Genomic DNA, 13,291 nt, shown 5'->3' with positions numbered 1-13,291 from the left:
TCCTGTGGAACAGGCCTCAACTCTAACAAGAAAGCAGTTGGTTAGTATCCTAAGAGTCAAGACATTATTGCACCAGTAGGCACATCAAACAGGGCAGTCAGTACTGTAACATGAATTGCCCATACTGGGTAATAATACTCTTTCTGACTTTTCTATCTCAGCATCTTGCATAACAGCTTCCTGGACAATGGGACTGAGTCAACAGGGGGTATGTTTCCCGCTTAGTTCAAGTTTTATTTCTCTATGTAGCAGACAGCTTCAGGTTCGCTGAGATGAACTTCCAGACCAGGCACACTTATGGAGGAAGGGATATTTACTGAAGCTTACAGATCCAGGGGAAGTTCCATAAATGGCAGAAGTAGCTGGCCTGCCTTTACAGGACCAAGTGGAGAGAGAGAAGTACAAGCCAAAAGCCGAAAAGTCACACAGCACAGCACACTTCAGGAAATCTTGCTATGCACACTTTGCATATCTATAGATTGAAATCTGAAACCCACCACCACACCTTAAGATCCACCCAGTGACACTGCCTTCAGGCCAGGTTGCTGCACATGCAAACTACGAACAAATAAACAACTGAATATATTGGGGGCCATCTATTCTATTAAACACCACATTCCACCTCTGGCCCCCAAAAGATTTATAACCATTACACATTGTAAACTGTACTCAGTTCAATTTCAAAGGTCCCCACAGTCTTGACCAATTTAAGATATTAAGATGTGTAAGATCAAACAAGTTAAACATTTCTAACATATAAAGGCACAGAGTAAACATTTTCAACTGGTATAAGGTATAGCAAGGAGAGACTAAAACAATGTAGTCTCAACCACCATCAAACATCAAACTTCTGCAGTTCAAGTCCAATACAACCAAAGACCGACAGTCTCCAGATTATCCAATTCCACCCCTCCAGCTGGGCAGAGTAGCCAAGGAGCACTTCCATCTCAGGCCAACAGTGCACTCTATGGTAGCACTTGCACAGTCCTAGTATATCCAAAACATCTTGAGATCTTCATGCAAACCATGGTCAATCTTCCAAAGGCTCTTTCAGCCTGTCAGGGCATCATGCCAAGCCTCATGCTGTGTCTCAGCAGCAGCTTCTGGAACTGTGTGCAACTCATGAGCACTCCACACATTTTTTTTTAATTTAATTTATTAGTTTTCATTTCAGTGAATACAGGCAGTTTGGTACCATTATTTAGGCTCATCTGTGATCTACCCCCTCCCATTAGACCCTCCTTGTTAATGAAAATGGGTCGTGCATTGTGGAGATAGCCCCCAGTTATTAGTATGATAAATGTCTCTGCAAATCATGACCCAACATGTAACTCTGACATTCTTTCCGCCCCCTCTTCCGCAAGATTTCCCTGAGCCATGTTGGGTTCATTTTTGGTCTGCTTCAGTGCTGAGGTGTTGGGGACCTCTGAGGCTTTGGCTCTCTGATTTGGTAGGAGTTGATTTTTCTCTGCGTTGATCTCCTTCCCCTTTGTGCTGGTATCCAGTTCACAGGAAAACATCACCCTTGCTTATTTCACCAGTTGTCTTTAGTTTCAGTTGGGCTCCTTTTGAGGTATGTTGGGGCAGCTCTCTTCTTAGGATCTGCATCTATCTGGAAAAGAGAAGCAGATTCTCCAACGGAGAGTAACTTAGCACCCAGAAAATTGAGATAACACTTACTTTTTTGATAGACAGTTTGATAGGTGTAGGCCCTCTTATACCCCGTGATTGATGGTAGCTTGATATTGTAGAGTGGGCTTGTGTTTGGGTATGGTTCTGACTTGTTTCCCAGCTCCAGCTAAGGGTCTAGTACCACTGAGTGGATCAGTTAGCCAAATCAAGAGCAATTGATTCCTCACCATGGCTGTGTACCACTATTGCACTTGTGTGGGCATCACATCCGGTTATTTGTTGCTACTTAGGTTAAACAATGTGTTGCTTGGACAGATGTTGGTCATTTCCCCCAGTCGCCTATGTAGCGCCTTCTGGCACTAGACACGCTGACTGTCTGGGGACCGACTCTCTCCTGGCTTCCAGCCATGTCATTCCATTTTACGCGTCAGCTGTGTATGGAGTCTTCAGCAATAGGGTCTTATCACTGGCCTTTGGTGGGTCATCAAGTACTCTGACAGAAGTCTGTCATTGTTTTGGGAAACCTTGTAGGTTTCTCTGATCAAAAGCTCATTGTGGATGGTAGGCCCAAGCTGGAAGTGGGGGTTACAGGTCAGTGTCCACTAAGAAATTGAGGAAAAAGATAACTAATATACAAGAGTTAGAGAGGAGAGAGATAGAGGGGAGAGGGGGAGAGGGAGGGAGGGAAGATGTAGGAGATTTAGGTCAGTCTTGATCCTACCCTCTCCAGTGTCTTGTGGTTCAGGTGTTTCCTGTAAGGGTCTAGTGAAGGTTCAGCCATTTGGTCTGTCTTTTAGGAAGTAGAATTTTATGGTACCATTGCCGTTTGGGTCCAGATTACTGTTTTCCACTCTTTGATTCCCTCCCCGCCCTCCCATCCATCTTATTGTCTAGTCCATGAGGTGCTTGCTGGGTATGTAAGGCATCTTGGGCAGATTCAGTTTAGGTGTGGCAGATGAGTAAGACTATGTGTCGATTTTTTTTCTGTGATTGGGTAAGTTCGCGGAGAATGATCTGTTCCAGGTTCAACCATTTTTCCTCAAATTTCTTTATGTCGTTTTTTCTTACTGCTGTATAGAATTCCATTGTGTAGATATACCACATCTTTGTTATCCATTCTTCTACTGATGGACATCTGGGTTTCCAAAGGCTCTTTTAGCCTATCAGGGCATTAGGCCCTAACTCATGCTGTATCTCAGAGTCAGCTCCTGGAAGCATGTGCAATTCATGACCACTCTTCACATTTTTCATGCTTCTGAAACCAATACCAGGTGTGCAGGACACAGCCATATTATTAATTCACAGACAAAATAAATCATAACCTTGAAAAGCAGGTTCCTTCTTCAATCAACTCATTTCTATGGTAGTCTTTTCTTACTCATCCTTTCCATGGTAAAGCAATTGGACCATCTTCCTTTAAGATTGCTAATGTGTTTCACAAAAGCAGATTCAGTAACCTAAAACCAGTTTCAGTGCCTGTAATTTTAACTTGCTTGAGGTTTTCCAGCTTAAAATCTTAAATCTCTCAGTCCAATATCTCTAGCCAAGCACATCAGTCCATTACAAATTTAAACTTGATCAAACTTTGTGGGCCTGGGCAGCAGGATGTAGCCAGCCCTTATGCCAGTAGCCCAGTTCCAACAATGTCCTCTGAAGTCTTTCTTCCCCTTAGAAAGCTCATAAACCAAGCCTTGAAGTTCAATGCTGTCTGCACTTAGCATTCTCAGACTCTCATCAGAATAGTCCATGAAACTTGGCTTACCACTCCAGAAGACATCTTCAGTTGCAAGCACCAAGTCCATGCCTATTCCTCAAAAACAAAGGTTCCAAAAGATCAACATCCACATAGTCAGGTTCATCTCAGTCTACTCCTTGGTACCAAGTTCTGTAGCAGACAGCTTCAGGTTCGCTGAGATGAACTTCCAGACCAGGCACAGTTATGGAGGAAGGGATATTTATTGAAGCTTACAGATCCAGGGGAAGTTCCATAACTGGCAGAAGAAGCTGGCCTGCCTTCACAGGACCAAGAGGAGAGAGTGAAGTACAAGCCAAAAGCCAAAAAGCCACACAGCACAGCACACTTTAGGAACTCCAGCTAGGCACACTTTGCATATCTTTAGATTGAAATCTGAAACCCACCACCACACCTTAAGATCCACCCAGTGACACTGCCTCTAGCCAGGTAGCTGCAGATGTAAACTATAAACAAATAAACAACTGAATATATCAGGGGTCATCTATTCTATTCAAACCACCACACTCTATATCCTGTATCCAGAGTATGTGCAATTTTAAAGGCTAAATGTGGTGGGAAACTAAGAAAAGGGGCACTTTTACATATTTTTGATGACAGGAAGGAGGCTCACGAGTCTCCTTGATCAATTCTTAGAGAAGTATCCTACCTCTAGCCCTGAGATTTTAATTTAAAAACCTAAGGATTCTTGGAACAGGATTATATCTCCACATGGTGCATCTCTGATCAAACTCTTTGTTTTTGAATTGTATTTTTAGTTACTTTACAAAGTACTAACATTCCTTATGGCTTTTAAAAGTATTTTTATTCATTTGTTTGAAAGCAAAGAGAAGATAAAGAAAGAGAGAGAGAAAGACTGGGTATGCCCAGGCCTCGAGGAGCTGAAAATGAACTAAATATGCATGTGCCTCTTTGTGCATAAGGCTTTATGTGAGTACTGGGGAATCATATCTGGGTCATTAGACTTAGCAGGTAAGTGCCTTAACCACTGAGCAATCTTTCCTGCCCCTTTATGGCTTTTTGATATATACTTTGTTTTGTTAGAAAATATGTAATCTGTAACATTTTCATAAGCAAACCAGCCATAAAGGACAGAGCACTTACAACCCACAGAAAACACAATTTAATGTAAGCAAGGCTGCTGCTGGAACTTCACAGGAAAACTTATTTTGCTTATCTTTCTAATCAATCTGTGTTGACACAGTCTAACCCTGTGATTCAACAACAAATGGATTCATCTCTTGTGATTCATAGTTAAGAGATGCTAAATAGTTGGGGCAGGCAGCTGTGTATGTGACTGTTTATAAGGACTAGAGCTCAGAAATCAGAGTACAGATGAGATATAATAGATGCACATTTCAGTGGGAGTACAGTGAATTCATCACAGAGGGAATATGGCCTGATGATTACACAGCCTAAAGCTGTCCCACAGTACCAATGTTTGATTTCAACAAATGTACATGTTTTACAAGAGTCTACTTACCTTGATTAGAAAGTTTAGAAAATAGTAGTTAACAAGTTCTCATGGGCACATCTACCACAAAAATAGCTTTTGTGGCTTGCTATTTTAAACTGGTTTTCAATATATCACCAGAAAGAATCACCATAGTTTGTTGACATAACCATTATGACGTTTTAGGGAAAAGACAAAATTGTGTTTATACTATGTGTAAATAATCAAGGGTCCACAAAATTGAATATGCATGGAGTTTACAATCTCAGTTTTAATTTTGGGCCACCTTATCCATAGAATTCAGTGAAAATTCTGAGTCCAGTTGTGCCTGTCAAATTGCATTAGTTATGCAAGCTAGTCTTCCTTCAAGCCTTCTTGCCCAGGGCAGATCATGAGACAGGGCTGTTTTCCACAGTAATTTTGGATGACAACTTTTCCTAGGTTTATGTGAATCTAGAAGGCAATTATGAAAACAGAGGTCATTAGCACCAAATTTGATTATATAACGTGTGTGTGTGTGTGTGTGTGTGTGTGTGTGTGTGTACATATATAATTGCATAGTGAGTAGGCACTGGATTTTATGAAACAAACACATGAATGTCTCACAACTGAATGCTTTCTAAATTTAAAAAGACTGTTTTTAATTTGCAACAGTCTTTAAATATACATAGCTATAAATTTTTGTTATTAGTCCTTTTGATTGTTGTCTTGCTCTCACCACTCTAGTATAATCCTTCTATTACCAATCTGTTCTAGAAGGTATGTCTTATGGTCTATAGAAAGAGATACATATTTTATATATGTAAATTTAAGTGCAGTTACATCCATTGAATCACAGGTTTAAATTCCAATGCTTTCCACTGATTATTCTAAGTACAGTTGCTGGAAAACTGCAAATTTTCAAAAAGAAATACCAAAATATAATGGGAAAGCAGCATAGCCTAAACAGCATCATATGAAACATTGTGAAATTGTTCATTTGTCTGGTTTTTTAAATGCTAGATGGTCAAATCAGCATGTTTCCATGCCATATGCTTTCCTAAAAGATATTTTTGCTTTGCACAAATGGCTGGAGAACAAACTTAAAAGGATGCATTTTTGTGGATGATTAGGGTGTTAAAAATAGTAAGTTTGATTTCCAACTGGCTCTTCAATTTTTTTCTCTGTGTTGTCAAGCTGGTTAGCACTCATCATTCTTCAACTAATGTTTACATGGCTGCAGAACTAAGACCAATGTGGATTTGTTACTTAAGTGGACCACCCAAACAGAAAACTGCCACTTTGATTGAAAAGTAGAGTAGTGAAGTTGCCATCCAGATTAATAGTTTAAATCATTAGAGATTTCTCTGGGGATTGCCTGCTGCCCTGGATGTGAAAGACAAAGGTTAAATTTACTTCCTGCTCTTTCTGTCTATCTCTCTCTCTTTCTCCAAATAAATAAATAAAATAGATTTTTTTTTTTTTTTTTTGGTTTTTCAAGGTAGGGTTTCACTCTAGCCCAGGCTGACCTGGAATTCACTATGGAGTCTCAGGGTGGCCATGAACTCATGACAATTCTCCTACCTCTGCCCCTCAATTGCTGAGATTAAAGGCATGCACCACCACACCTGGCTTAAAATAATTTTTTTTTCAAAAAGCTGGAGCAATGGGTTAGCAGTTAAATTACTTAACTATGAAGACTAAGGGCACAGGTTTAATTCTCTAGTACCCATGTAATCCAGGTATAAGGTACCACATGCATTTGGAGTTTATATGCAATGGCTAGAGGTCCTGGTGTGTCCATTCTCTATACCCCCATCAGCCTCTCTCTCAAAATAAATAAATGAATAAAATATTTTAAAAAATCATTTATTTTATGTTGTATAATTTCTGACCTGATTTCTTGAATATACAAATTAAAGAAACCTCAAGTAGGATGATAATATGAAAATACAAAGTGAATCAGAGAAGTTAACTGTATCACAGTTCAGTTTTTCTGTGTTTCATATTGAATAGCAGACAGTGAATTGCAAGTATAACATGTGAGGAAATAGAATGTGCTACATGTTCTGGGGGATGCCTGATAAGTGATGGTGGTTTGCCAGGTGAGAAGAGGCTTGTGTTGCTGAGTAGGGGAAAGACAGCCAAAGGATATTCTCAATCTATGAGTGCGTTCTTCTTCCAAGTTACAATTAGAGAAGGTAGAGAGGCAAAAGAACTGAGCATCTGCTTTCAAGTGGATGCAGGGACCCAAACAAAGACAATCCACCGTGCAGTAAACTGGTTGTGGAGCTCAGTGTGCTGGCACCTGTTGTAATCCCAGCACTCAGGAGCATGAGTTTCAGGCTAATTTGGGCTTCATAGCAAGACCCTATCTCATAAAGCAAAAACAAAATAGGCAGAAGTTACTTACCTGTAGTTTATAGTCTGATATGTTAGCATCTCAAACACACAAATTAGGAATTATTCAGACTCATCTGCATTTCACATCCTATTCCATGAGGTGACAGCATGATTAGTATACAACAGGTGATATTTACTCCAAGATCTTGCAGAGTTGGGAGATGTTTGTATCATTGTTGGTATTGCTATGGACTGTATTGGGCATGGCTAGAATTAGTTAGTCCAATCCATTTTGTTCAAATTTTCCCATTTTTGTTCTGTCATTATGAGTAGATTATATCACATATGTGAAAGTATGAACAAAACCTCCAGCTTCATATTCTCAAGACAATATTTAAAGAAATAGATGTGGGCAGGAACAGAGAGAAAGCAACTTGGAGGATATAAGTGAAACAGATGCTCATTAGACTTGGTGTTAAGTGACATGTAGATTAAAAGTAGGGCATAACAGAAATTAGTTGATTTCCATTTCTGTATTAAAGATGAGGCTTTAATTTTCTTTAATTAGAAAAATGGCATTTATTTTTCATTGTTGAGTGTAACAGGGTACATGATGAGTTGGCTTAGTGTGGAATAGAATGTGATGTGCTTAGAAGAAGTTTATTTGAATGGCAAATACCATAGTTTATAAACATATTGACTATGGTTACTGTAACAGCTACTTTAGCATTGCTGGAATAAGCACACCATCAGAAGCAGTTTATAGGAGGCAAGGGCTTATTTTAGCCTTACATATTCTAGGGTAAGCTCCGTTATGGCAAAGAAGCTGGCTCATTTCAACACCACAAGGAAAAATTGAGGAGGGGGGAGAGAGGGAAGGAGGGAGGGAGAGAGAGAGAGAGAGACGGGGGTGGGGGGGGGGAGAAAACCAGCAAGCATATACAGCCAGAGCTCCAACTGGGTCTTGACACACCTACACACCTACTTTGCCTGGACTCAAGATCAACAAAGTCCTTTGGCATACCTCCTCCAACTAGGTTCTGACTGCTGTGGATTTATGAAGCTTAATCATACTCAAAATTCCCTGCAAGTATGGGGGGCATACACCTCAGTTACCTTAAATTTCTATTTTTACTATCATCTTTTAAGTACTTAAGGCAGTTTTCAATACATACTGGGTGCTCACTAGAAATGTAGGTAATATGTATGATTGTATATCTGGGGGGGGGGTAGGGAACCATATTCCCTTCATTCTGAGGTTATTTTATGGCACTATGTTCTAGATCCTCTGCACACCTTAAAATTCCAAGAAAAAAAAATGGTGTGGAGGAAATAATTTTCTTTCTTGTAAAAAATAAAAATTGACAGATTATGGTGTGGGGACAAATGAATGGTGTGAAAAAATTGGTGAATATCTTTGGATGGCAACTGATATATTTCTCTGGCTACAATATTCAGAGAATGCACAGAATTTTTAAAAAGAAATATTATTAGTCCTCGAGATGCTTGCTGACTATGTCGGTATCTTGGGTAGATTCAGGTTATGTGCTATAGATGAATGAGACTTTTTTGGAATTTTAATATATGAGTGTAGTCTAAATTGCTTATTTTCCCATTGAGTTATCCTATTTTCTCTCTGGAGAAGGTTCTAGTAGTGAGAGTATCGTATCACTTTTTTTTTTATTAGTTATGTACACAGTGTGCATACAGCCATGTTGGTACCATCGTTAGCCTCCTCCCTGTTCTCCCTCTTCTTCAGATACCCTCTGCGTTGGGGAATGTGGGTCGTGCATCGCGGGGTTAGCCACCATCAGTTACCCTTAAGAGGCAATGTCTCTGCATAATATCCCAACATGTGGCTCTAACAATCTTTCTGCCCCCTCTTCAGCAAATTTCCCTGAATCACTTTGGGTTTGTTTTAGGTCTACTTAAGTGTTATTTAACCTTCCACTTCCACTGTAATGTTTCCTGGGACCTGCCAAGTGTGATAGCTACAAAATCAAACTCAGCATTTTGTATGAGCGTAATTCAATTTTTTTCATGGGAACGTATGAATGAAGCTTCAGAATATATCACTCAATGACTTATTTCTGACAACCATATATTTTAAAAATATTTCCTTTTAACATGCAAATCTAACATTTTTTAATTTTTTTTGTTCATTTTTATTTATTTATTTGAGAGTGACAGAGAAAGAGGTAGAGAGAGAGAGAGAGGGAGAGAGAGAGAGAGAGAGAGAGAGAGAGTGAGAATGAGCATGCCAGGGCTTCCAGCCACTGCAAATGAACTCCAGACGCATGTGTCCCCTTGTGCATCTGGCTAATGTGGGTCCTGGAGAATTGAGCCTCAAACTGGGGTCCTTAGGCTTCACAGGCAAGCGCTTAACCACTAAATCATCTCTCCAGCCCAAATCTAACATTTTTTTCTATTTTCTCGCACAATATTCCATGATATGCACCTAGTATAAGAATTAATTCCTTTCTCTATAGATGAAAATCTACAGTGTCATCAATTCTTGGAGACTCATAGAATCTCATATTTTTATTGCTGCTTATAAATGTCCCAGAGAAAATATATGCAATGAACCATTACAGACAATGATGCTGCTTCTGTGTAGAGTGAGTTTCAAAACAGATTAAAACAACCACAACAGAAAAATTTACTATCATGTTTCCTATAAATTAAGTAAATGTTAAGGCTACCATTTAGAAAATGAATAAGATCTAATAAATATGATTTTAATTATTTCAGTATTAAAATCTAAGATGAGAAAAGGTCTGGGGAAATGGCTTAGAACTTAATAAACTTGCTCATGAAGTCTAAACATCCATAATTGATTCTCCAGTACTCAACTAAGTCATGTACACAAGGTGTCACATGCATCTGGAGTTCATTCCAGTGGCTAGAAACCCTGGCACATTCATTCTTTCTCTCTCTATTTGCCTCCCCCTTAAGAATAAGTAAATAAATAAATAAAATATTAAAAGGGTATGTCAAAAATCAAGCTATTTAGTTTTTGCTACAATAAGAATTTATTAGGCATTTACTCAATATTCTGAGTACTATGCTAAGATCTGAAGCTATCACAACAACCTCATGTTCAATGATCATACTGTGTGTTTTTTTTTTTTCCAGGGGGAGATAAACACATAATTAAATTGTTACATAAAGAATAGAACTCTGTCTTTTATAGCATTAACAAGGCTAGCTGAGGTTAGTATGTGAAAAATAGGCAAAATAAATGAAAAATTGGAAATGTTGAAACAGGTATGGAAGAGTGAAATATGCAATGGTAAGTGCAAACTTGAGACCTTCTAAAAGGAGGGTTTAGTGAGGCAGTAATCTGTAAATACATACACTTCTTGGTGGAATTTCCTCTTGTTGTTCCTCTTGTCTTGTGGCAGACATTCAGTCCTTTTGATATAATTTCTTGTTAGTGATATTAATTTCTTGTTAGTGATGGAAAATCATGTTATGCCTCAAATTTGAACTTCCAATGTTTCATTATGACCAGGACTAGATCTACATTAACAACTAGGCAAATAACAGTATTTTGATATTTTAAACCATCAGTAAAAAACAAAATTTGGTGTGTGGTAAGTGTGCCATGAATGTTGGATGGATGGATGCATAGACAGGTGGGATGGGTGGATGAATTATGCTTTTGATAAGACTTTCTATTTCTATTTACAGTCAGAATCAGTGCTATAGAAGTGAGAGTTCTAGAATCAGTGTAGGTTGTTTTTAAGTTGTGATATTTTAAGCAGGTTACTCACCCCTGCAAACTTTGCTATGTTTGTCTAAACCTGGCAATTAATGGAGCAATCATGTAAAATATCCAATTTAGTGCAATGAACAACAAAAGGCTACTTATGTAAAGTAGAAGTTGCTTCTGTTTCACATGTGACACAGAAACATAACTTTGGAAAGACCATGTATTAGATAATTTGGATGCTAAAGCTTACAGTTTATGTAAAGTCAATGTGGCTTTAATAATTTTGTAAGCTTGGTAAAGATATAATTTTGGCAAAGACTGAATAAAGGAAAATGATAAATAAGATTGCAGTCACTTAGAAAAAAAATAACAGGTTATAATCACCTACAAAAATATAAATTATCTGGTTTCAAAACCCAGTTCCAGTATTGACTAAGTGTGTGACTTTCAACAAGTGATATAATTTCTGCAGGGTTCTGAGATTTTTGTACTCCATTACATGTTGCCATTAGAATTAATGAGATAATCAGTTAATGAGATATAAGTTGATTAAAGTTCTTGCATATTGAAATGACTCAGTTAATGTTAATTATGTTTGATGAGACTCATTGTTAGACAATATTACTCAGTTCATGTTGACAGCATAGAAGGAAAAGTCAGTACAAATAAGACAAATGTCCGAAGAAAAGTACTTAAAAGTTTCTGATTAATTCTCTGTGTGATCTGAATCTCTTTCAGCTCCAGCTATATAGGCAACACTAAGATGTGTGGGCACTTGTAGAAGGGAAAACCCGAGTCTTGTAGCCACACACACTCACTGGACTAATGACAGGAAACCATGCCAAACAGTACTAGTAAAAGTGCTTCTATTCTCTGGGTAACTGAAAATAGGGTGGTGCTACATGCACTCAAACACTGAGCCATCTGTACCCAATAAACAACTTGTTCCAAATGATGCAGTACAAAAGCTGTAGACTTGTAGTCTGCAAAATGATGTTCATAGTTAAACTATCCCCCTAGTTTACTAGCTTTGAGAAGGCACACTTGCATCATTTCATTTTTTCTCAGCCAACAAATGTGAATAAGATTCCTTTACTGGGAACTTAGGAATACATTCTGGATATAAAAATTGTTTTCTAAGTATCTATAAATGGAAGGTTGATTATAATGCATACTTACTAAATGAACTGTTCTGAATTAGTCATGATAATAAAACAACCGGGTCATCTATTGACAATTATTTCTATTTTTGTTTCATTATTATTTTTACTGCGTGTGCATATATGTGTGGCTGTGTGAGTGCAGTTGTGGATGCAAGCACACACTTTACCAACTAAGTTATGTCCCTTAGTCCTACTAATATTATCTTGATTGATTTTCATGCTCTGTTTTAAAATTTTGTTTGTGCCAATTTACTTGTAGATTTATGTCCCTTACTTTCTAAACATCAAAACATATTCTTTATTTAGAGTTTTGATAAAAGAGAAAACTAAATATCATCCATAATTTCACTACTATGAAATGTCTTCTGTTAAAATCTGAGACATTGGGCTGGAGGAATGGCTTAGCAATTAAGGCATTTTCCTGCAAAGCCAAATGACCCAAGTTTGATTCCCCAGGACTCACATAACCAGATGCATTAAATGGCACACGTGTCTACGGTTTGTTTGCAGTGGCTGAAGGACCTGGTATACCCATTCATTTTTTTTTTCTCTCTCTCCTTCTTCCTTTCTTTCTTTCAAATAAATAAATGAAAATAATTAGTTATTCTAAAATTTATTTATTTATATCACTTTATTTTAAATATATTAACATACTCTTTAGAGAATTATATGGAGATTTTTTTTAAATTTTTATTTATTTGAGAGTGACAGACACAGAGAGAAAGACAGATAGAGGGAGAGAGAGAGAATGGGCACGCTAGGGCTTCCAGCCTCTGCAAACAAACTCCAGACATGTGCGCCCCCTTGTGCATCTGGCTAACGTGGCACCTGGGGAACCGAGCCTCGAACCGGGGTCCTTAGGCTTCACAGGCAAGCGCTTAACCGCTAAGCCATCTCTCCAGCCCGAGATTTGTTTTTTTTTTAATTGATATTTTGTCAAGTGTATAGATATGGTTATGTTATATCCTAGAATTAGAATGTGTGAGTATGATTATTTTTAAATGTCTACATTAATATAATAGAGAACCTTCAGATATCACATATTTTCAAAACCATGTAATTATAAATTTAAAGGTATTTTAGAGAACTATTTACTATTTTCTGCTTCCTTAAGTCTCCACTTTAATATATGATCTTAGAATATCAGTGACATTGGGCAAGTAGCAATAAGGGAGAAAATATTCATTTTCAAGACCAGCCAAAAATGCAATGATGAATTCTATCATCTCTATTCTGAAGCCCAAAACACTAAG

The 13,291-nt window shown here is 38.0% G+C and overlaps 1 protein-coding gene across 20 annotated transcripts in view; it reads left to right on the top strand.

Annotated features, from left to right (window-relative positions):
• Positions 1–13,291, top strand: part of Ppfia2 (PTPRF interacting protein alpha 2) — a 441,464-nt gene that overhangs the window by 243,642 nt on the left and 184,531 nt on the right. The gene's annotated exons all lie outside the window — the stretch shown is intronic.

This window comes from Jaculus jaculus, chromosome 6 (genome assembly GCF_020740685.1).
Source record: "Jaculus jaculus isolate mJacJac1 chromosome 6, mJacJac1.mat.Y.cur, whole genome shotgun sequence".
NCBI lineage: Eukaryota > Metazoa > Chordata > Mammalia > Rodentia > Dipodidae > Jaculus > Jaculus jaculus.
This window is presented reverse-complemented; position numbering and strand designations above follow the sequence as displayed.